This window comes from Lucilia sericata, unplaced genomic scaffold, assembly GCF_015586225.1.
Source record: "Lucilia sericata isolate MDLA Ls3-8-SP2 unplaced genomic scaffold, ASM1558622v1 Contig000090F_arrow, whole genome shotgun sequence".
In the NCBI taxonomy this organism is placed as follows: domain Eukaryota; kingdom Metazoa; phylum Arthropoda; class Insecta; order Diptera; family Calliphoridae; genus Lucilia; species Lucilia sericata.
Window position 1 is genome coordinate 592,501 of NW_023994123.1, and position 23,430 is coordinate 615,930.

General features: G+C 31.5%; 1 protein-coding gene across 1 annotated transcript in view; it reads left to right on the top strand.

Annotated features, from left to right (window-relative positions):
* The window catches only part of LOC119599837 (myosin-I heavy chain), a 779,075-nt gene that overhangs the window by 580,553 nt on the left and 175,092 nt on the right, over positions 1-23,430 (top strand). The gene's annotated exons all lie outside the window — the stretch shown is intronic.

The following is a 23,430-nucleotide window of genomic DNA, read 5'->3' on the forward strand; positions in this document are numbered from 1 at the left end:
GGTTTGTTTATTTGTTTGTTTGTACCTTATAGGAGGCTAAACCACTGAAGGATCTTCTTGAAATTTTCAGCGTTTGTTCCCCTATATCTGGAAGGAATTATAAGCTGGGAGGAGTGCCACGCCCACTTCCTCAAAAGTCGAATATTCCGAATATTCCGAATATTCCGGAACTTGGTACAACTAGAGTCCTCAAATCTTTTATGGACAATTTTGACATCCATGTGACTATTTGATGGAAAAGTTGGAAGACTAGCAATAGGGGGCGTGGCATTCCATCTATTTATATAAAAATGAATTTGTGTTTGTTTTGACTTTATAGACAGCTAAACGACTGTACCGATTTTTCTGAAATTTTCACAGTGTCTTCCTGCATATCCGGAAGGAACCATAGGCTAAATTTTACTTCAAGCTTTCAAGTGGGCGACGTGCCACTCCCACATTTAAAATTTGTATTAAAAGTCAGATATCTCAGAAACTGCAAAAGTTGGAGTCCTCAAATTTTGTATGGGCAACTTTGACATCCATAAGAATATTTTTGGACAAAATGGGCGGAATGCCTATAGTGAAGAAATTGTTAATTCAGTATATCTGAAAAAATATGACAGATAGAGTCCTCAAATTTTGTCGGAACCACTATAGTGTCAATATTATTATATAAGGAAAAAGGAGGCACACTAGCATTAGGGGGCGTGGCACCTCCCATATGAATTAAATACAAAAAGCGCTTATCTAGGAAACTATTAGAGTTAGAATCTTCAAATTTTGCATGAAGAACTTTAACATCCATGGTCAAATTTTATGTTTTTTATTTCGACATTTTTTAAAAAAGTACCATTATTTCATGAATACATATATCGATATAATGGTACCTCATCTCACATGAAATTTTGTAGACAACATTTGGAGCTTTCCCATGATATATGTTTGAAAGCTATAACCCATGAATTGCAAACATAATTTTGTACGTTTGAAATTCAAAAATATTAATTTTTAAACTTACATAACTCTTACAATTCATGGGTTATAGCTTTCAAACATATATCATGGGAAAGCCCATGTGAGATCAGGTACCCTTATATCGATATATTTATGAAATAATGGTACTTTTGTAAAAAAAGTCGAAATTAAAAAACATAAAATTTGACCCTGTCTCTCAATGTCATTTTATACATCAATAGATGTATAAAAATGGTCTTCATAGACCTTTCCAATGATACCCATATCGACCATATCGGTTAATCAGTAATCGAGTTATATTCAATTATATATCAAAACTTTGGAGGACCGTAACTCCCGGACCCTAATAGAACGGATAATTTTTTGTCCTTTGTTGAAGTCAAAAGGAAAAGTACTATCATGTGGTACAAACAAATTTTTAAAATCAGCTGGATTAGAAAGCTAGATTTATGCCCAATTAACTTAAAGATAACAACAGAAGAAAGATAACGCAAAATAAAACATCATTTAAGTAAACCGTTATGACAAAACGAACATATATTATTAAAAAAAAATAACAACATTAATTTTCACAAAAATATTTGAAATTTGTATTGAAATACAAAATCAATTTGTCATAATTTGTAACAATTTTTTGTTAATGAACACACATAATATTTAAAATTTTATATGAAAAACACTAACAACAACTGAGTAGTTTTCATACAAAATTTTAAAATTTATTTTCTTTTCATCTTTATGAATTCGAGCTCAAGCCAGTGAATTTTTAAAAGAAATTTGGTGTCTACAACATAATAAGAAAATACATTCTGGAAGTTAGCTCAAGCAACAAAATGTTTTCCTAGATGAAAATGGAATTATACCCGCTTTCGGTACAGTTGAATCTCTAAATTGTAACAACGCTATTATTTTACCAAATAATCATTACATTCATAAGTTTTTTGTTGGTCAAAAATTACCATGAGAATTTTCATTATTGTCCTCACGAAGCTACGATTTGCAAAATTAAAACCAGATTTTATACTCCTAAATTGAGAACAATTTATAAGAGCGTGCGAGCTAAATGTCAACGATGCAAGAACCAATTAATCGTACCCCAACCACCGCGTAACACTCGTTACGCGATATAATGCTTTTTATAGACCTAGATGAGTAGATCATTTTACCATTTTTAGAATCTTCAATATACCCTAAAAATCGGAAGCTATTGGAAAAAAAACGCTTTTTGTTGACTAGACAGACCAAAAAAATTATATCTCAAAATTTTCTTAACCGATTGAATATTTTTCAACTGTTTTGAAAAGATTTTCCTTTGTCCTTTTTAAAAAGTATACACACTTTTATATTTTTTACGGAAATGTGTAAAATATTTAGATCTGAATACAAATTTTTATATATTTTTTTAATTTTTTTACAATTCAAGATCATTTTTGACCCACACTTTATTTGAAAACTAATTTTTTAAATATTTTTTTATTTTAGCCCAAATTTCTATGAATAAAATAAGATATTAAACGAAATCAGTTGAAATCAGATAAAAACTGACAGAAATAGAATTTTTTTTCGTAAAATCAAAAATTTACCAATTCTCTCATTTCTAAAGTAAATTATCAATTTGAATAATAAAGCTTGAAGTAATCTTATTTCTAAGATTATATTTGCTCATGAATCTGGCGTCAAAAAACAAAACACAAACACTTTTTAAAAATTTATACTACTTTTCTTAGAGAACTTCAAATAATTTGCAACCCGTCCGGCACTGTTGCCAACTTTTTTCCCAAAAATATCGCTAAAGTCGACTGAAAAATAGCTAGAAAATAGCTAAATTCAAGACATTTTGAAAAATTTAGCGATAAATCGTCAAAATAATATTTATTATATGATTCTGAAAAGAAATAGCTAAAAAAACTAGCTGAATTTTCCAGATTTTTTATATTATTCTAAAAAGTCAGCGATTTATCGCTAAAATCTATATACATACGTAGGAATGGGATAGTGATACAAACACATCTTATAACAAACACATAAGAGAATCTTTTTTTGTTAAATATTTTCACTTTGGGTTAGGAAAAATGTCAAGTTGAGGTTAATTTCGATATGCGACCCTATACAGATTGCTTTAGAAATGTTGTAAAGATAAATTGAATTTCGAAATGCTGGCCTTTATGGATCGATCCTTTATTTTCGTCATAAGAATATTATTTATTTTTCCATTACAATACAATTACAAATTATATTCTAACCTAATTTACCGAGCAGGGTGACGATAACCATACGACCGTTGTAGTGTAGCAGACCAGGATCTCTGCTGGGAATCGAAACCACAACCCCCAGACTGACAGGCTAGCACACTACCAACTAGCCTACCGGGGCACCCAAGATTATTATTATATACTCCTTTTGTGGGAAGTTTATCTGCAATATCGATATGCGGCCCTATACGCCTTAGAAATGTTGTAAATTTTTAGGACTTTATTGATCGATCCTTTCGTCACTTATTTCCAATGTTCACTAATTTTTAGAATTATTGTAAATTTTATTATCATATCACTCATTTACTAAAAGACTAGAATAATTAAATATTCGTTTTTTAATTGAGTACAACAAAATATACCCCTTTTAAAGTTTTTCGTATAACTTTACCTGTACGCACAAATATTTGTTCCTAATTATGTTCTTCAGAACATTCAAAAACTCAAATAATTTACATTGAATGCATATTTTTATATACATACATATATGTAAATATCGTCATTCGTAGCTACTTTTAAGCGATATTATCAAAATATAAATGAATAAAAAATGCCTTAAAATCTAAAAAAAAATCGCTAGATTTCCCGCTAATAGCTAAATCATATTTTTCCCCGCAAAATGGGATTAAAAATCGCTAGATTTGACGAGAAAATAGCTAAATTGGTAACAGTGCCGTCCGGTAATTTAAAACTAGACAAAGATGTTAATTCATTGAAGGCTGTAAGCTAAGTGATTTTATTCATCCAAATGGCGCTGCTTTTATACTCTTTTTAATACATTGCACATAGGGGCACAGACATATTAAAAAGGGCGATAAATCAACCAATGGCTTTCGATACAAGTGATTGGTATCAATAAAAAGATAATTTTCTCTAGATTTTGAATTTGTAAAAATATCATAACCCACCGAACAAAATTATACAAAAAAGATATAAAATATAAAAAATACCAAAAATATTTTTTTTAATTTTTCCTAAATAATGTAATGATTATAAAAATTAGTAAATACTAGTTATATAATAACGCTATTACAATTGTTAAAAAATTAAAATACACTTAAAGAAAATTTTTGGTCAATTTTAAAAGAAGTTAACAGGGTACAAAATTCTTTGAATATTTGATGGTACTTACTCAACTCGTAATCAAAATTTTTTTATCAATATAATAACAAATGCAACATTGATTTTATGATAAAGTTGTTTCGAATCATTACTTCAAAATTAAAGGAAAAGTTTTAGTTACAAAGTTTTATAATTCATTCATTGATATTCTAATTCGAAATCTCCATCCTTAAGTGTACCGATCTATTATTATTATTCAGGTCGTTTATATAAAGTTGAGCCATCACCGTTAGAATCTTGTTTAGAATGTTTTCTAAGGAATATTGAGATAATAAGGGGGTTAAGCAAGATGTTAAATTACTAACTTCATGCCTAACAGAAGTTAGCTACTTAAAGCATTTATTAGTTCCCAGCAATGAACATACATACTGTGGACATAGAATACATATGTACCTTTTTATACTATATATACATATATACTAATGAGATATATAAACAAATTTAGTAGTTTTCGGATATCTAACTATTCCGACTGAAATTTTAATCGAATGTCTGCTGGGTAATACTTATATATTTTTAAATTCTTTATCTATTTAAGAGCTTAGACATCATAATATATTTCAAAAACCATATAAAACAATGATTGTAACCGAAATTTTACTTAAAGAAGTTAATTTCTACTACATAAGGTACAAAAAAGGTGGCATCTCTAAAAAAATATTTTAAAATTCTGTATTAAATAATTTATACGTTTTTAGCAATTTTAGAAAAAATTATTGACTTTTTGCATTTAAACCTTATTGAAATCAGTTATTAAATAAATCAAGTTGAAATAATCTATGTGTACATGAATATCTTCAAACTCGAAAAAAATCAAAAACCGCAAAAATCCGCAAAATGTTAAAAAAGATTATAATTCTAGACATCCCCTACTTTAAAGGATATATAATGGTTATGGGCATTTTTGGACATTTGTGTTACTTTTTTACCTTCAAACTTTTGAAAATTTAAAAAAAAATAATTATAATTTTCCTTTCAAGTAAGTTGTGCATTTTGACACCTGTAACCATTACTATGTCTTAAAAATTCGTAGATCAATTCTCAACAATACGTAATATTAAACCTCGTAAAGAAAAGGTAGGCTTTTTACAATAGAAGGTCATATTATTAACATGAAGTATAGGTCTTTAAACAGGAATTATTACTACATTTCAAATAATTGTTTTTTTCATCAACTTTGAGCTCAGCTCAAGCTCAGATCAAAGCTACTATGAAAAATGTTGCGAACAAATCGTATGCAAAAAAGTGTCCTCTTTCAAATGATATATCATTTGTTTTATAAAAATCAGTTTTCATTTTTGATTTATCGCCACAAGTCTCCATATGGTTGCCCCATCGTGCATTGCTGTAAATTATAAGTAGTGATCAGAATACAAGAACGTGGTTGTATAAAAGTGTAATATTAAAGAAATCATAGAGTTGTATTTTATAAAAGTTTGAAAAGTATACGTTAAATTAGATAAACAAAGTTGTAAAAAAGATATGACAAATAAATTAGAGTCGCATTTGATAAAAATCAGTTAAATTCAAAAATAAACATTAAAAGTTAAATTAAAATAATTATTGAAAGAAAATGAAATTAATGCTTTAATTCATGTTTATAAAATACTAGCTATACCCAGTGTGCTTTGCTACCCTAAAAGCAATATTAATAAAAAATCTTCTTAATAATTTTGAAGATTCTAACTGTAATGTTTTCCAGAGATGCATTTATTCGGAACGTTAATTAAGATATTAATGTAATCGATGACAAATTAAAAAAAAAATCTAATATTTTCCCAGATATACGAAATTTTGTACTTAATTCATATAGGGGGTGCCAAGACCCCATTGAAAGTCCGCCCGTTATTCACTAAATGTTCACATTAATTTCAAAGATCTTCATGTAGAATTTGAAGATTCTAGCTCTAATAGTTTCTCAGATATACGAATTTTTCTATTTAATTCATATGGGAACTCACAGCCCCCAGATGAAAGTCCGCCCTTTTTTTCTACAAAATGTTCAAAGTTCTTCTTGCAATATTTGAAGAATCTTGTTCTATTAGTTTCCCAGATAAGCGAAATTTTGTATTTAATTCATATGTGAGGTGCCAAGCCCCCCATTGAAACTACGCCCGTTATTCTCTGAATGTTCTCATGAATGTCAAAGTTCTTCAATTAATATTTGAAGATTCTAGCTCTAATAGTTTCTCAGATATAATATTTTCCTATTTAATTTATATGGGGGCTCCAAGCCCCCCATGACGAAAGTCCGCTCTTTTTTCTCCAAAATGCTCAGATGAATATTTAAGTTCTTAGTGCAAAATTTGAAGAATTTAGTTCTATTAGTTTCCCAGATAAACCAATTTTTGTATTTTATTAATATGGGAGGTGCTGCTCCCCTCATGGGTAGTCCGCCAATTTATTTCCCAAAATGTTTACATGGATGTTAAAGTTACTCGTGCAAATTTTTAATATTCTAACTATAATAGTTTCCAAGATAAACGAATTTTTGTATTTAATTTATATGGGAGGTGCCACGCCCCCTAATGCTAATCCGGCCACTTTTTGTCTTAAATAATTATATTGATACTAAAGTTGCTCCGACAAAATTTGAAGACTCTAACTATTATATTATCTCAGATATACTAATTTAACATTTTCTTAATATGGGCGTGGCACGTCGCCCACATGAAATTTCAACATAAAAAGTAGCCTATAGTTCCTTCCAGGCATACAGGAAGAAACTGTGAAAATTTCAGGAAAATCGGGTCCCGCCGGTTAGCAGTCTATATAAGCACAAACAAACAACAAACCAACAGACAGACCAGACAGACAGACGGATACCAGACAGACAGACAGACAACCAGACAGACAGACAGACGGACAGAACAGACAGAAGGACAGAACCAGGACAGACAGTACAGACAGACAGACAGCAGCATAACAGACAGACAGACCGTACAGACAGACAGACAGACTACAGACAGAAGACAGACAGACAGACAGACCGTACCGACAAGACAGACATTGACAGACAGACAGACAGACAGGACAGACAGACATACATAACATACCATACATACATACATACAGACAGACATACAACAGCAATACCTACACTACATACAGACATACATACATACATACATACATCATCATACATACATACATACATACATACATACATACATACATACATACTTGTATTACATTACATACTGTAATCTACTCTACTAGACCTACCACTATTTCTCGCGATGAGTGTATTGATTTTTTATAATTTTGTCTCACCGTGTTATTGATTAGATTATGTTGAAGACAATCCCTTAATCACCTACTACTCGGATCTGCAGATGGCTATAAACCAATATGTGAAACAAATTATGATCTGCAAATCAAAAGTGGTAACAAGTGGTTCAAAAAGGTGAAGCCACCATCGGTTGGTGACATAGTTAAAATAGTAGATGACACGCTTCCCCGTAACAACTGGCCCAAGGGTGTAATAACAGAAACCACAAAAGATAGTCAAGTACGTAGTGTTAAAGTTAGAACCAGCACCAGCACATTTGAAAGGCTCGTAACAAAAGTAGATGTATTAGTCGTCGGTATTACCCAAGAAAGCAAGCTCACCGCCGCCTCTGTTTTATTTAAAATTTGTTTACATATTTATTTATTACATATTTGCATTATATACATTAATGTATGCACATTAGAGTGCTCCAAAAAAATTGTTCTATGGGTTGTAAAACTATGTAATACAAAAAATTAGGCTGATAGGATAACGTTAACAGGTGCCGCAACGGCTCTGAAGTTTCCAAGTGCATTTACAAGGGGAAAATATCGATTTTTTTCTGTTTTTGCTCAAATTTGAACATTTAGTAATACATTTTCCACTTTATTGTAAATGAAGTAAGCATTCCGGAAAGATATAAAACACAAAAATTGCTTGAAAACTTTAAAAGTTATTGCAAATTCCCCAGGCCATTAACGTGTCCCAGAACAAAAAAAAAATACTTTTTTTGGGATATATTCTAAAAAAAATATTTTGTTACTTAAAATATATCTATAATTACTCGAATATTAGTTTTTGCCCTTATAAGATAACGCAAACTTCTTCTCAGCTATGCTCAAAAAAGTTTGATTTTTTCAACGACCGTTTCAAATCTTTGTTTAACAATTTTCAAAATTTTTAGAAGATCTCCTGGGGATTTATGGTCAATAAATAAAGCTATTAAACGGTAAAAAAATTAGATCAATATTTCTTACAGTTTAGCTGTACGATTTAGCAATTTGAACTCGGCGGATTTCGGGAAAATCGCTTATTTTTGTAATATTTTAGAGAATATGTATTAATTCTTTACTGTTGTACATTTTAAATAAAGTATTTTCAGAGTGTTGTAGTCCAGATAATATAAAATATATATCTGAAGTTTTATTAAAATCGGACATTCTTAACCCATAAACTGTGGAGTTCAAAAGTCAAATTTTGCAATATTTGGGAATTCTCAGTGTGCCATATAGAAATAATATTTATTTGTCGGCCATATTTACCAAAAAATTGCGGGAATTTATCGCTTGGAGTCCGATATTTAAAATACAGTGAAAAAAGCTAAATTAACCCTTTGAGGCACTTGGGAACAATTTAACACCAAAATTGAAAAATGCGAAAAACAATATCTATTTAAATAATGTTCTATATAATTAGAGGAATAACAGAAATAAAACAAAAAATTATATATTATGTATAAAAACTTATGAATTAACCCTTTTGGACCATATAAAGTTTGTATTTTTAGACATATTAGATTAAAAATCGACCATAAAAAAGGATGACATAAATTATTAGTTTTAAAAACGAAATTTTTCTTTTGAAAATTTTCACCTCAAGTTCACTAAATAGTCAAAAAGGGTTAAAGTATAATTTTTTATACTTAATATATAATTTTTTGTTTTATTTCTGTCATTCCTCTAATTATATAGAGCATATACCGGCGTATAGAGAGGCAGATAAAAAAAATCACCACTACACACACACACTATTGGCATTTTTTCAATGAAATTGCACTGAAAAAATATTTGGTTATTTTTAATTTTGAAGATTAAATTGCATTACTGTAAAATGGGAATATTTATAAATATAAAGTAAATTTATTTACTTTCATTGTTATGCATTCTAGAAAATTATTTAGGGTGTACGTTGTTTTTGTAAAATATGCTCTTGTGTTTGCAAGTTGTTTTTGTCTTCTCAAGTTGTGTTTGCAATTTCTTTAACAAAGCGACATCAGCAACAAAATAAAATATTTTATATTATCTGGTCTATAATACTCTGAAAATTCTTTGTTTAAAATCAGGGATGGCAAAATTGGTACGATTGTACTTTTTTTGATACTATTTGACGTTCAAAAGTACCGTTGTACTCCCGAGTCTTATTTGATACTCTCAGGGCCACAATCACAATATCCGATTATCGTTTAACAGATAGATAAAGAATTTTTGTATGAAAACCTTTAATATATATATATAAAAATAACAGGTTAAAGTATATTTAAAATTTAAAATTCCAAGAGTGTTTTACACTCTAAAAAATGCATGTAAAATTACTATTACAAAGTATGTAAGTTTTTTCGAAAATTACAGAAGATGCGTAAGTTTAAGCATAAAATGTTTATAAGAATTAATTACAACATTATGCATGCAGAACTACAAATAAAATGTAGTATTTTGGTTATTCATAAACATGTTTCCAATAAAATAAACATTTCAACTTTATAATTACACATGTTGTGTTTAAATTTTATATTTTAGCCCCAATGTGTGTAATTTTAATTTAGACGAGTAATATTGAAATGTCAAACAATTTAAAAAAAAAAAATATATATTTCAACAAATAAAACATTTTCAATAAGATTATGTTAAGAAGCAATAGAAAAAATAATACAAATAGCAAAAATATTCAAAAAATTGTATTAATTTGGTCCACTTAAATCGACAATGAACTAGTCCAAGACATCGCTCAAACAAATGCTGCATTATGCTGTTGTCAAGTTTGAATGAAGAAGGATATTTGAATAAAAATCCAATTAATGTGCGTGCTCCGTGGCTACATTTGGTTCCCATTGGTTTCTTCCAATAGAACATTAAATTATGAATATGTAATCCATCCACAAATATGCGAATATTCAAGATTCCTCAATATTTACTATATAAAGATAAAATTTACATAAAAATCCATTTAAATACGAAAGTGCATCAAGTAAATGAGATCTAAAGATAATTCTTTTGTAATTTTAAAATTAAATAAAGCATTCTTTCAAAATAATTTTAATGTGTTTTAATCTTTTGAATAGAAAGTGGTACATTAAAGGTTTACATTTCTATGTACAATTAAACAATTCAATATTAAACTTACATGTAAAAATGTTTTATTTAAACACAAAAAATTTAAATTTACACGATTTTGGAATGTTGCTAAACATTTTTATAAATACAAAAGGGTAAAAACACACATTTTGTATCAAAGGATTTTACATACAATGTGTTTAAAAATTTTGAATATTTTTGAACATGTATTTTTAATTATACTAGGAGTCTGGTTATCTACAATAAATAGTGTAAATTTAAACAAAAATTTATAAGAGTGTAGCACATTGTTATATAAATTCTCAAAAATGCATCAACTAAAAGCCGTTTTTTCTAAAAAAAAATAATAATAAAATTATAAACGGCTAATAAAGTTGTACATATTTTTATATTGATTGACATTATATGAATATTAATCTTATTAAGATTTCACTGTTAATATTTTATGAGAAAATTACCAGAAATTTAAATTTTGAAATAATATTTGACTTTAAAACAAATGATTTCCAAATGATAGGAACTCGAAGGATTCAATCTACTATAAAACGATATGTTTTGAAACTAAGCATTTAACCAAAGATAATATAAGAAGTTTTAGGTCAAAAATATTTGGACTTTTAAGCAAATTATTGTTTCATGTCATATTCAGAATCGGGTGTACGAGTAAATATCCTATTTAAGGTCCCACGACAGATTTTAATTCAATAACACATATTTAAGCGATTTATTGACAATGAACAGTCGATACTAATATTTGTAGCTCAATTATTAGCATTAAGTTGAAATTCTAAATTCGTCCTTTTATAGGGCGAAATGTGGCCTAATTTTAATTAATGCCGGATTTATTAAAATATTATAAATTATATCATGACAGCTTTAAATTTAAGATATTTACATAGTACAATATCTGGCTAATATTTGAGATGTAAAAAGGTGAACATTGAGGGACGGACAAGGATTCATCATATAAACATATAATGCCTTTCTACTTCTGTTATGGATTGTTTAAAAAAAATTAAATGTAGTTAAGAAATTGCCATCATTTAGCAAAAAAAATATTTTAGTACTTTGAGATCCAAAAAAGTACCCTCTGAAATATTTTTTGATACTGACACAAAATCTCATTTTCCATCCCTGTTTAAAATGAACAACAGTAAAGAATTACGGTTGTATTCATAAAAAGTTGTTTTAGGTTTATTAAACATTATTAGGCAAAATCCACGAAAATGGTATTCATAAACGCCAGATAGCTTAAAATACTTTCAATAAACCAATGACAAATAGAAAAAATTTATTGTACGCTCGCCCCTACTTTAAGCCAACAATAAGTTGATTTTTTTACAAATTTTGTCTCTGATTAAGCTTTTTGAAGACGAAAACTAGTTGTTTTATTCTGAAATGAAATCTAAAAATTTTAATTTTAACGTTTACAAATTTGTAAATAAAATTCCAAATAAATTTTAAAAGTTTCTATTTTGGTGGAAAAACTAAAATCTAGGCATTATTGGATTAATAGATGAATATTTGACAATATTCCAGTTGGTCAATACTATTTTTGGCAATTTGGCCTGTCAATCAAATCATGGCCACAATCATTTTATTTGTCTTTTTTATGGTTTATTCGCTAAATATAAAGCCATGAAGTAATTAAGAGTGTAAATTATATTGATTAGTATTCTATCAATGCAAAATATCTTCTCCGGCAATAAAATGTAGTCTTTTATCAAAGAAACTTATCAGTATTTGCAAAAATTTATTAAAAATTGCTATAAAAATAAGTAAAAATAACAAAATGCGTATAGTGATGTTTATTTTGTCACAAAATATTCGTTATTCGAATACTTTTAATTATAATTAAAAAAATATATGTTATATTCATTCATCTGAACTAAATATATATTTATTGTAGCCATGTATACATTTATTTTTCTTAAAAGTTCGTTTTTATTTTCAAAAATGTGTTATAACCAAAAATATAAAATTAAGAAAACCGAATCAACGAATATTTTATCCTAATTGTACGCAACACTAACACAGAAAATGACAGCCAAATTGTACAGTGATGCCAAGTTAAACAATAAACAGCACAATAGTTAATGTAGGTTTATTATTTGTTTATAAATACCACAATTTTATTAATGGCTTTTAAGTCTAAAGTGTACTTTAACTATTGTGTGATTTAAATCTAAAATAAGCATTTTTTATGAATACAACTGTTAATACGTATTATCTAAAATTTTACAAAAAATGCGATTTTCCCGAAATCCGCCCAGTTTAAATCGCAGGTACAGCTAAACTGTAAGAATTATTGATCCAATTTTTTCACCGTTTTATTCATTTATCTATTGTCCATAAATCCCCATGAGATCTCCTAAAAATTTTAAAATTTGTTTAACAAAGTTTAAAAAAAAATTGGAAATTGGAGATTTGAAACAACCGTTAGAAAAATCAATCATTTTTGACTATAGCTGAGAACAAGTTTGCGTTATCGTATAAGGACAAAAGCTAATATTCCAGTAATTTTAGATATATTTTAAGTAACAAAATAACTCGCTGGAAGACAGTTTAATGGATGACCATGATTGAAGTTATCCAAATAAACCTCCATCGAAGCGAGACAGCTACCAACGCTCTGATGGCTAAAATCAACACAGGTAAAATACATATAGCTTTAATCCAGGAACCTTGGACGATTCGCAACAAGGTTTCTGGATTAAATCACGTAAATTTCCAACTTTTCTACGCTGATACAGGATCTCGCCCGAGAACTTGTATCTTATGTCACAAGAACTTATGTTTTCTCCTCTCAACAGGATTATCAACATCGGATGCAACGGTGCTGAAGCAAGGTCGTGGCAACATATTCCTTGCATCTATTTACCTGCCTTTCGATTCTCCCAGACTACCACCAACGTCGGATCTGATGAAACTGGTTGAAGAGGCACAAAGGAAAAATAAGAAAATTGTAATAGGTTGTGATGCCAACTCGCATCATGTAGCTTGGGGTAGTACAAACACCAATCGCAGGGGACAAGCCCTCATGGATTTCTTTAATACTAAAGACTTGATAACATTGAACTTAGGTAATAAAGCTACCTTCGTCAATAGAATCAGAGAAGAAGTATTAGATATAACTATATGTTCAGAAGAGCTTATAAACGAAATTCAGGATTGGAGAGTTTCGGACGAGCACTCCTTTTCTGATCATCGGTACATAAGATTCAAAATACTAAGGCCACCACCAAAGCCGATAAAGTTTCGGAATAAGTCTAAAACTAATTGGGCAATGTTCGGGACCTTACTAAAGAACCGTTTAGGTCAGGACACTTTTCAATGTCGAAATAAAGAGGATATAGATGCCAAAGTGGAAACGTTCACAAGTGCCCTGGTTGAATCGTTCGAGGACAGCTGCCCTCTGCGAGAGCGGAGATCTGCCCAGGAAAAACCCTGGGTAACTGGGGAGATCCGGAACCTTGGGAAGACTCTTCGCAAACTATTTAACCGGGCACGGCGTAAAAAGACCGCAGTATACTGGGATGAGTATCGTAATAAACTTGGTGAATATAAGAAAATCGTTCGAAAAGCCAAACGAGACTCCTGGAAACTTTTCTGTGAACAGGTAGATAGCGTAAATGACGTATCGAAGATAAAAAAATTCCTATCCAAAACTCATGTCCAACCGGAATCTATGATCGATGAGACGGGCAGGAGGCTTGAGGATATGGAGGAGACAATGAAACTCCTAATGGATTCTCATTTCCCACCCGGTATATCGAATAACATAGATGAACCGATATTGGAGGAAGGGGAGGGTAATACGGAAATAGTTATTACAACTGACATGGTTAAAGGGGCAATCAAGAGCTTTGCTCCCTATAAAGCTGCAGGGCCGGATGGAATTTTCCCGGCACTTTTGCAGATGGAGGCGGGACTGGTTTCCGTACATCTGTCACAGATATTCACTGCATGCTTAAAATTGGCATATACCCCAGTTAAATGGCAGGATGCAAGGGTAATATTTATACCCAAACCAGGGAAACCTAGCTATGCGACACCTAAGTCCTATCGACCGATAAGTCTTACGTCCTTCCTACTTAAAACCTTGGAACGGATAGTCGATAGCATGGTTAAAAGCAGCATACCATACAATGACCTTAAATATAAGCAGCATGCTTATGTAAAGGGACGATCGGTGGAAACCGCTTTAAATGAAGTTGTCCACTACATAAGTGAATCTTTCGATAGCAAACTGTATACACTGGCAGTATGCATTGACATCGAAGGCGCTTTCAATAACGTGCACACTGATACCCTTATCCAATCCCTAGACCAGTTTTATGTTGACCGGGTGCTCCGTAACTGGATCAACTACATGCTAAGGAACAGATGGATAAGCTGCGAGATGTACGATATAACTATCAGGAAAAAGGTATTTCGCGGTATACCACAGGGTGGCATTTTGTCACCTTTACTCTGGGTTACCACGATTAATAGCCTCCTAAGGACCCTAACCGAGAAAGGACTTAGACCTGTCTGCTATGCAGACGATGTCGTAATACTTTTAAAGGGAAAGGATCCAAATTACTTGTGTAGAAGAGCTGAGGAGGCTCTGAATACGGCCTTGAGCTGGGCTCAACCGAGAGGCCTCAATGTTAACCCGGCGAAGACGGAAATCTGTCTTTTCACAAGAAAGACAAAAATTTCTACATATACTGAACCTTGCTTCTTGGGCAAGAAGATACCGGTGACAGACAAAGTTAAGTACTTAGGTGTAATACTTGATCGGAAATTAAAATGGAGACACCACATAGAGGATAGGATCAACAAGGCACATCGGTGCTGGGCGATATGTAGGAGAACCATAGGCATGAAATGGGGTCTTAGTCCTACTATGACAAATTGGCTTTATAAAAGTGTAATTAGACCAATTCTAGCTTATGCTTCAATAATCTGGTGGACTGCTTTGGACAAAAAGTGTAATATCAAACTACTACAGGGAGTTCAGCGTACATGCTGCTTGGGTATAAGTGGTGCCATGTGTACTACTTCAACCAAGGCTCTGGAAACGTTGCTAGATATTCCACCCATTGAAACATATATAAGATATGAGGCGGCGCTTACAGCCGAACGGCTCTTTACTTTAGGCGAACTGGTCAAAAACGGTTATAGGACACGTCATCAATGTATACTGGACACATTGGAAGGTTATACACATTCATCGGACGTGCCTGATCGCATACCAGACACTGAATATGTCGGAAACTTTGAAACGCTAATCCCAGATAGAATGTCTTGGTCAAGCGGAACATTAGAGCAAATACCAGTAGGAATCCGTTGCTACACGGATGGCTCTAAATTAGGGGACAAAGTGGGTCTGGGGTTCTATATTGAAGACCCAGAAACAGAAATATACCACCGTTTACCTAATCATAACACAAGCTTCCAGGCAGAAGTACGAGCAATAACGGAATGTGTAAATTGGATTAGAATAAATATGGCGCCCACAGGGCTTAATATATTTACCGACAGCCAGAAGGCAATTTGTGCGATATCAGGTGATAGAATTAAATCTAAGACCGTATTGGATTGTAAGAAAGCTTTAACTGAATACTCTCCCAGAGGTAAGGTTCACATCATATGGGTACCAGGCCTCTCGGGAGTAATCGGCAACGAAAGGGCGAATGTAATAGCTTTAAAGGGAAGGGAGCTCGATGTAGTTAACCTGACAAACGCAAAACCATTCGACGCAACAAAAGCTGAATTAAAAATATGGATGAGAGAATCCCATAAGGCCTCTTGGAATAATGAAACGGTGGGTAGAACCACAAAGATTCTATGGGGTGACCCTGATGAGAGCATGACGAGAAATCTTCTCAAAATGAGCAAGTCTGAGGTTAGTATGATGGTACGTATTCTGAGTGGACACACAGGATTACGAGCACATCTATACAAAATTGGACGTGCGAATTCAGACGAATGTAGAGCATGTGGAGAGGACAGTGAAACTCTGGAGCACTTTCTTTGCCATTGTCAGGCATTCGTCGATGTTAGATCCAAGTATCTTGGAAGTGATGTTATTCCGGAAATAACATTCTTAACCAACACCGATTGGAAGATTCTTAGGAATTACGTCCAGGAAACTGAGTTTCTGAACATAGAAAAATAATACATTCAGTGAACAATTTTTTTTTTTTTTTTTTTCTTGAATTGGAGCGCACAACAGGCCCGATAGTGGCCTAGGTGTATTTCTTCGGATTTGATGTAGTATACATCCTCCTATCAACCTAACCTAACCTAACCTAAGTAACAAAATAGTTTTTTACAATATATCCTAAAAAATTTAAATTTTTTTGTCAGATTGCGAATTCATGTGCTGTGAGACACGTTAATGGTCTGGGGAATTTGCAATAACATTGAAATTTTTCAACCAATATTTGTGTTTTATATCTTTCCGAAATGCTTATTATGTGTACATTACGATTCCTTCACAATAAGGTGCAAAGTTTAATACTAAATGGCAAAATTTGAGCAAAAACTGAAAAAAATCGATATTTTCCCCTTGTAAATGAACTTGGAAACTTCAGAGCCGTTGCGGCACCAGTTAACATTATCTAGAGGGGACGGCCTGTCGGACAATATTTTTTTTTCCTTCTTACAAGCTTGAAGCACTCTAATGTACATATGTACTTATATTTATACATTTGTTTATTCTCTCGTTCTTATTGAACAATTCCTTAATAACAGTTCTACATACTGAACATCTACGGTTTTAAAAGGCATTGCCGATGATTATTGAGGGTTTTTTATGATTTTGTCAAAGTGACAGTGAAAACAAATTGTTTTAAGCGCTGGAAAAAATTAAACTTTGTTAAATTTTTATATTTGTTGCTCTTAAAATTTGATTTTTAATTTAAACAAACTCTGAAGCCACAGATACTGATAGTAAAAACACAGTAAACGCTTGGATTATGAAGGTACTAACACAACGTCATATTCGAGCCGAGCTAGCTGGAGACGTCATGAATGCTATAGCTGTCAGAGGTACTCCTCAAGGTGGCGTTTCTTCACCGACTAGGGATGCCAAATGGGAAATCCCGATACCCGGGATTTGAAAATTGCGAAAACCGGGATTTTTAAAAATGAAATCCCGGGAAATTTCGGGATTTTAAAATACCGAAGTTTAAGTGTTTTTCCACTAAATTTATATATTATAATGTATTAAATAAGTGAATATTAATTTTTATAAAAAAATAAGAAGGATCATAAAATTTTAAACATTTCGACCTCTTTTTAAATCGCATTATTCATTTAGTAATTTGTATACCACACTACTATAGTGGGGAGGGTATTATAAGTTTGTGCTGATGTTTGTAACGCACAAAAATATTGGTCCTACACCCACCTTAAGGTATACCGATCGACTCAGAATCACTTTCTGAGTCGATTAAACCATGTCCGTCCGGCTGGCTGTCCATGTAAACCTTGTGTGCAAGGTACAGGTCACAATATTCAAGATATTTTGCTGAAATTTGGACCATATGTGCCCAGCGACGAAGCCTATTGAAATTGGTTGAAATCGGTCCATTATTTCACCTAGCCCCCATACAGCAATACCCCCTGAAAGGGCTTTTGAGTTCATAATAATATTAAATATATACGTCTTAATAATAGTACCGAATTTCGTAATTATCGGACTTTATTTGACCCTAGCCCCTATACAAAGTCCGCTTCAGAAAATTAGTTGATGATCAATAATTCACTAATAAACACTAGTATCACAATTAAATCCAGCATACATAACTCTAATGTAAACGTAAACCCATGTACCAAAAATTATAATGATAGGCCCATATTTACCCTTGTCCCCATATAACCCCTCTTTTAGAAAATCACTTTTTTCAAAAAATTGTTAAAATATTTCGGAATTAAGGTAAACAACTTAAATGCTTTGTTATTAAATATAATCCACATTTTTAACATACTCTGTGGTGTAGGGTATCATATGGTCGGCCATGCCCGACTATACTTTCCTACTTGTTTTGATTTAAGATGATTCTACTAACTTACAAGCTGAAATATCAGCAATCAAATCGACGCCATTTCATAGCGAATTCTTTGATTACAAATGAAAAATAGTTAAAAGTTAATTTTATTCAATGACTACAAACATGCATTTGCATAGAAATCCTTTCCCTGATAATGATATATACGATGTTTAACAAACATGGGGAAATATGAATATGTGCATGTTATCAGCTAACCTAATTATACCCTACACCCCTGTAGAGGGGAGGGTATATTGGGTTTGTGCTGATGTTTGTAACACACAAAAATATTCGTCCTATACCAACCTTAAAGTATACCAATCGCTTAGAATCGTTTTCTGAGTCGATTTAGCTATGTCCGTCCGTCAGGCTGGCTGTCCAAGTAAACCTTGTGCGCAATGTACAGGTCGCAATTTTCAAGATAATTAGATGAAATTTGGCACACTCTTTTTTGACCCAAGGACGAAGCCTATTGAAAATGGTTAAAATCGGTCCATTATTTCACCTTGCCCCCATACAACAGAACCCCCCGTAAAGGGCTTCTGAGCTCATAATTATGTTAAATATATCTGTATATCGATAAAAAGCGGCACAACTAAGTTTTATAAAAGCCTTGACGACCTCGCCAAATTTCATAAAGATCGGGCCTCATTTGACCCTAGCTCCCATACAAAGTCCCCTTCCGAAAATTACTTGAATGTCCAAAATAAACTTATAAACACAAATATCGCGATGAAATTCAGCACAAATAAATATTATATAAATATTTATATTTACGAAACTTTGTCGGGCTATGTCCATATTTGCCCGTAGCCCCCATATAAAAACTTTCAGAAAATTAGTTTTTCTTCCATAAATTGCTTAAATGTATCTGAACAATGAACTATTATGTAAAATAAATCACATTTAATATTCATAACTGGTGTAGGGTATCATATGGTCGGTCACGCCCGACTATCTTTTTTACTTGTTTTAGTTTTGCACCGTTTTCCAAGTTTGCGGATGATTCTACAGAACCGTACTATTTATTAATGTATTATAAAACTATGTCTATTTTGGTAAAACGCAACTTGTGTTTAAAAAATCAGGGAATATGGGGTAAATATGGGCAATAAAATTTAACCTAAATGTAAGAGTTAAAGAACCAAATTAATTAATGATTATCTATTTCACTTATTGCAAACATTTTAAAAACAAATGCAAACAATCACTTTTATAACTAGAAGCAATTTATTTTTAACATGAATATCGCAATATAAAAAACTTTATAAATAGGGAAAAACAGTCAAAGTTTTGTTTCAATTATAACAGATTTTTAAATTTAGTGTTTGTTTTACAAAATATTAAAATAATTCTTTGTTTAATACTATAATAAAATATTCGTAAAAAGCAACATTAATATTCGTATATTCGAATAATCGACAAAATTTTTTTAATTATTCTTAATTCTAAATTGGAAATTTTTTACTCGTTCGAAGAAAAACATTTTTTTTCCTCGATTAATCGAATAATTTTTATTCGAATGACAACCCTAGTATTCATATTTGTTCAATCCACAATCAAGTTGTATATTGTATCTACTAGGGTGATCGACTCGGATTTTCAACCGGTTTTTTCTGTTATACCAGTGTCGGTTTTTTATAAATGTTGATTTTTCGAATATCGAACAACCCGGTTTTTCTACTTTTTAAAAACCGGTTTCGAATACTTTTAATTTGCTTTGTATTCAAAGATTACTTAAGTTAAATTTTGAAGTAAATAAAAATACAGCCCGTCTATATATTAAAAATATTGGAGTCCAGGAACTAGAGTATATTTTTCTAATGCACCTTTGGTTAAACTTTTTTGATTTTCCTAATTAATTAAAAATTTTTATTTGTATAGTTTATTGGAATAACAGTTTGATAAAATTTTATCAATCTTAAGATTATATTTCAATTACAATAATAAATTTGCGGCTCAAATATTATGGACTATGAAAATTGTCTAAATAGGGATTTTAGAATAAGCTAGAATTACATAGTTCCTTATGTTCAACAGAAGTGTTCCACTTTTTTTCCATTTTTTACATTAAAGAAATAAAGTAAATCAGACGACTAGATCTAAAGCAGCGTTGCGCGTTCATATTGTTCAAATTACGAAGATTTTCGGCAATTCACACGTACACTACCCGATCGAAAACAAAACTCACAGCAAGAGCGTAAAAATACAAAAAATTATCTTCAGTTGCCTAACAGCATTCAACAATGTAGGTTGACGTCGCTTTGTTTCAAAAATTGCAAAAACAATTTGTAAAAACAACAACACATTTTGTAAACAAAAGAATTACTTGCAAAAACTCGTACACTCCAAAAAATTTCACTAATGCATAAGAATGAAAACACATAAAAACAGTATTTTAAATACTTTTTTTACACATTATAAATAAAAAACTTTATCTTTGTGAAGAGATATACATTTTTCTTTTCTTTGAATATGTTTTATCTGTAAAATTTACCATTCTACTTGTTATGAAATTTGATCATAACAAGCGTAATTAAGTCTAAGTGTTTTTTAGTATTTTCTCACCACTACAATAACAGTTTCTTAGCATCTCTCTTTCTGCGCTTGGCTGATCTAAAGTTATAATCTTTTAAACTGTTAAAAAACAGTTAAGTCCTGTTTTATTAATTAAATTTAAACATAAACGTCTATTTTTTCAAATTAAAATAGATTTTGTTATTTATAATGAAAAACCGGTTAACCGGTTTTTTCTGGATTTGAAAAATGTCAACCGGTTTTTTTCAAATGTCAACTATTCGAAAACCGGTTTTTGGAAAATGTCGAATAATCGATCACCCTAGTATCTACTAAAGTGTAGTCATAAGATTATGTTCTCAATGAAAAAAACAGTCAAAACAAACATATATGTATACATACATACCCAGCAAAAACTCGGTAATGGTACTTCCATAAGCACTTACTTTTCAATGTCTACTGCTTACCGTCTGCATTACTTAGAAGTACTCTAGTAATGACTTTCTTATAATCTGATATAGAACTACTTTATTTTCGGCTTTGTGATTTTGTTTGCACATTTTATTTAATTGCGTGTGGTCCCCCTTTAACAGAAACCGGACAAGATAAAGTCCGAAACTCTGCCCTGCGGGCTACCGGTTCTCGTGATACCAGATTATGTGACTTTCTGATTCGACCTCATGTCATATCAATCCAAGATAAGTCTGAGGATACATTTTATCATCACCCCAGTTTATATTCCCTCCAGGCTAGAGGTACTGGTAGCACCTCTTTTTTCCGGTATTGCAATAACACCAAGATGAGGTATTTTATCAAGGTAACATGCCCCGAGTAAGTACATGCCATTACCATGTTTTTGCTGAGATGTTGTGCAATAATGTTGGAGCTAGTTGAAGCCGTAGTCTGATTTAAATGAAATTAAAAGTAAATTAATAGTCATCCGACTTTGTATGTCCAGAATTTTTTTCAAATTATATTCATAATTGTGATGTGTGTGAACATTGCACTATGGGTCAGAAAAGTTGCAGTGATAAGCGATGAAAATAAATTAATTATGCATTTCTAGCTAAAATTAGAAATAACAAGTAAGAAAGTATAGTCGGGCGTGACCGACCATATAATACCCTACACCAGTTATGAATATTAAATGTGATTTATTTTTCATAATAATTCATTGTTCAGATACATTTAAGCAATTTATGGATGGAAAACTAATTTTCTGAAAGAGGCTTTATATGGGGGCTAGGGGCAAATATGGACCTAGCCCGATAAAGTTTTGTTAATATAAATATTTATTTAATATTTATTTGTGCTGAATTTCATCGCGATATTTGTGTTTATAAGTTTATTTTGGACATTCAAGTAATTTTCGGAAGGGGACTTTGTATGGGAGCTAGGGTCAAATGAGGCCCGATCTTTATGATATTTGGCAAGGTCATCAAGGCTTGTATAAAACTTAGTTGTGCGTTAGTTGTATTTTTATCGATATACATGTATATTTAACATAATTATGAGCTCAGAAGCCCTTTTCGGGGGGTTCTGTTGTATGGGGGCTAGGTGAAATAATGGACCGATTAACCATTTTCAATGGGCTTCGTCCTTGGGTCAAAAAAATAGTGTGTGCCAAATTTCATCAAATTATTTTGAAAATTGCGACCTGTACCTTGCGCACAAGGTTTACATGGACAGCCAGCCAGACGGACGGACATAGCTAAATCGACTCAAAAAACGATTCTAAGCCGATTGGTATACTCTAAGGTGGGTATAGGACGAATATTTTTGTATGTTACAAACATCAGCACAAACCCAATATACCCTCCGCACTAAAGTGGTGTAGGGTATAAAAATTGTGACATCTGTATCGGCATTAAAATTATTGAGATTTGAAAAAATTATTGCAATGAACAAAAAATACACTGTAGCTCGAAAACAGCTAAGGGTATGCAATAATATTTAACTAAAATATAGGAAATTTAATTTTCTATAGATCTACCTATAATAGCATCAAAACGCGTACGAGTCATAATAAGTGAGATATTCGTAAAAAAGCAGATTTTTGTGACCTTTAACCGCCAACGCACATGATATTTATGGTGACTTTTTATACCTTTTAATTATGGTAAGGAGAAGCTATATGGCAATTTTTAGTTAGCTCTCTATAATTCTGCAGAAAAAAAAACATATTTTTGTTTTTG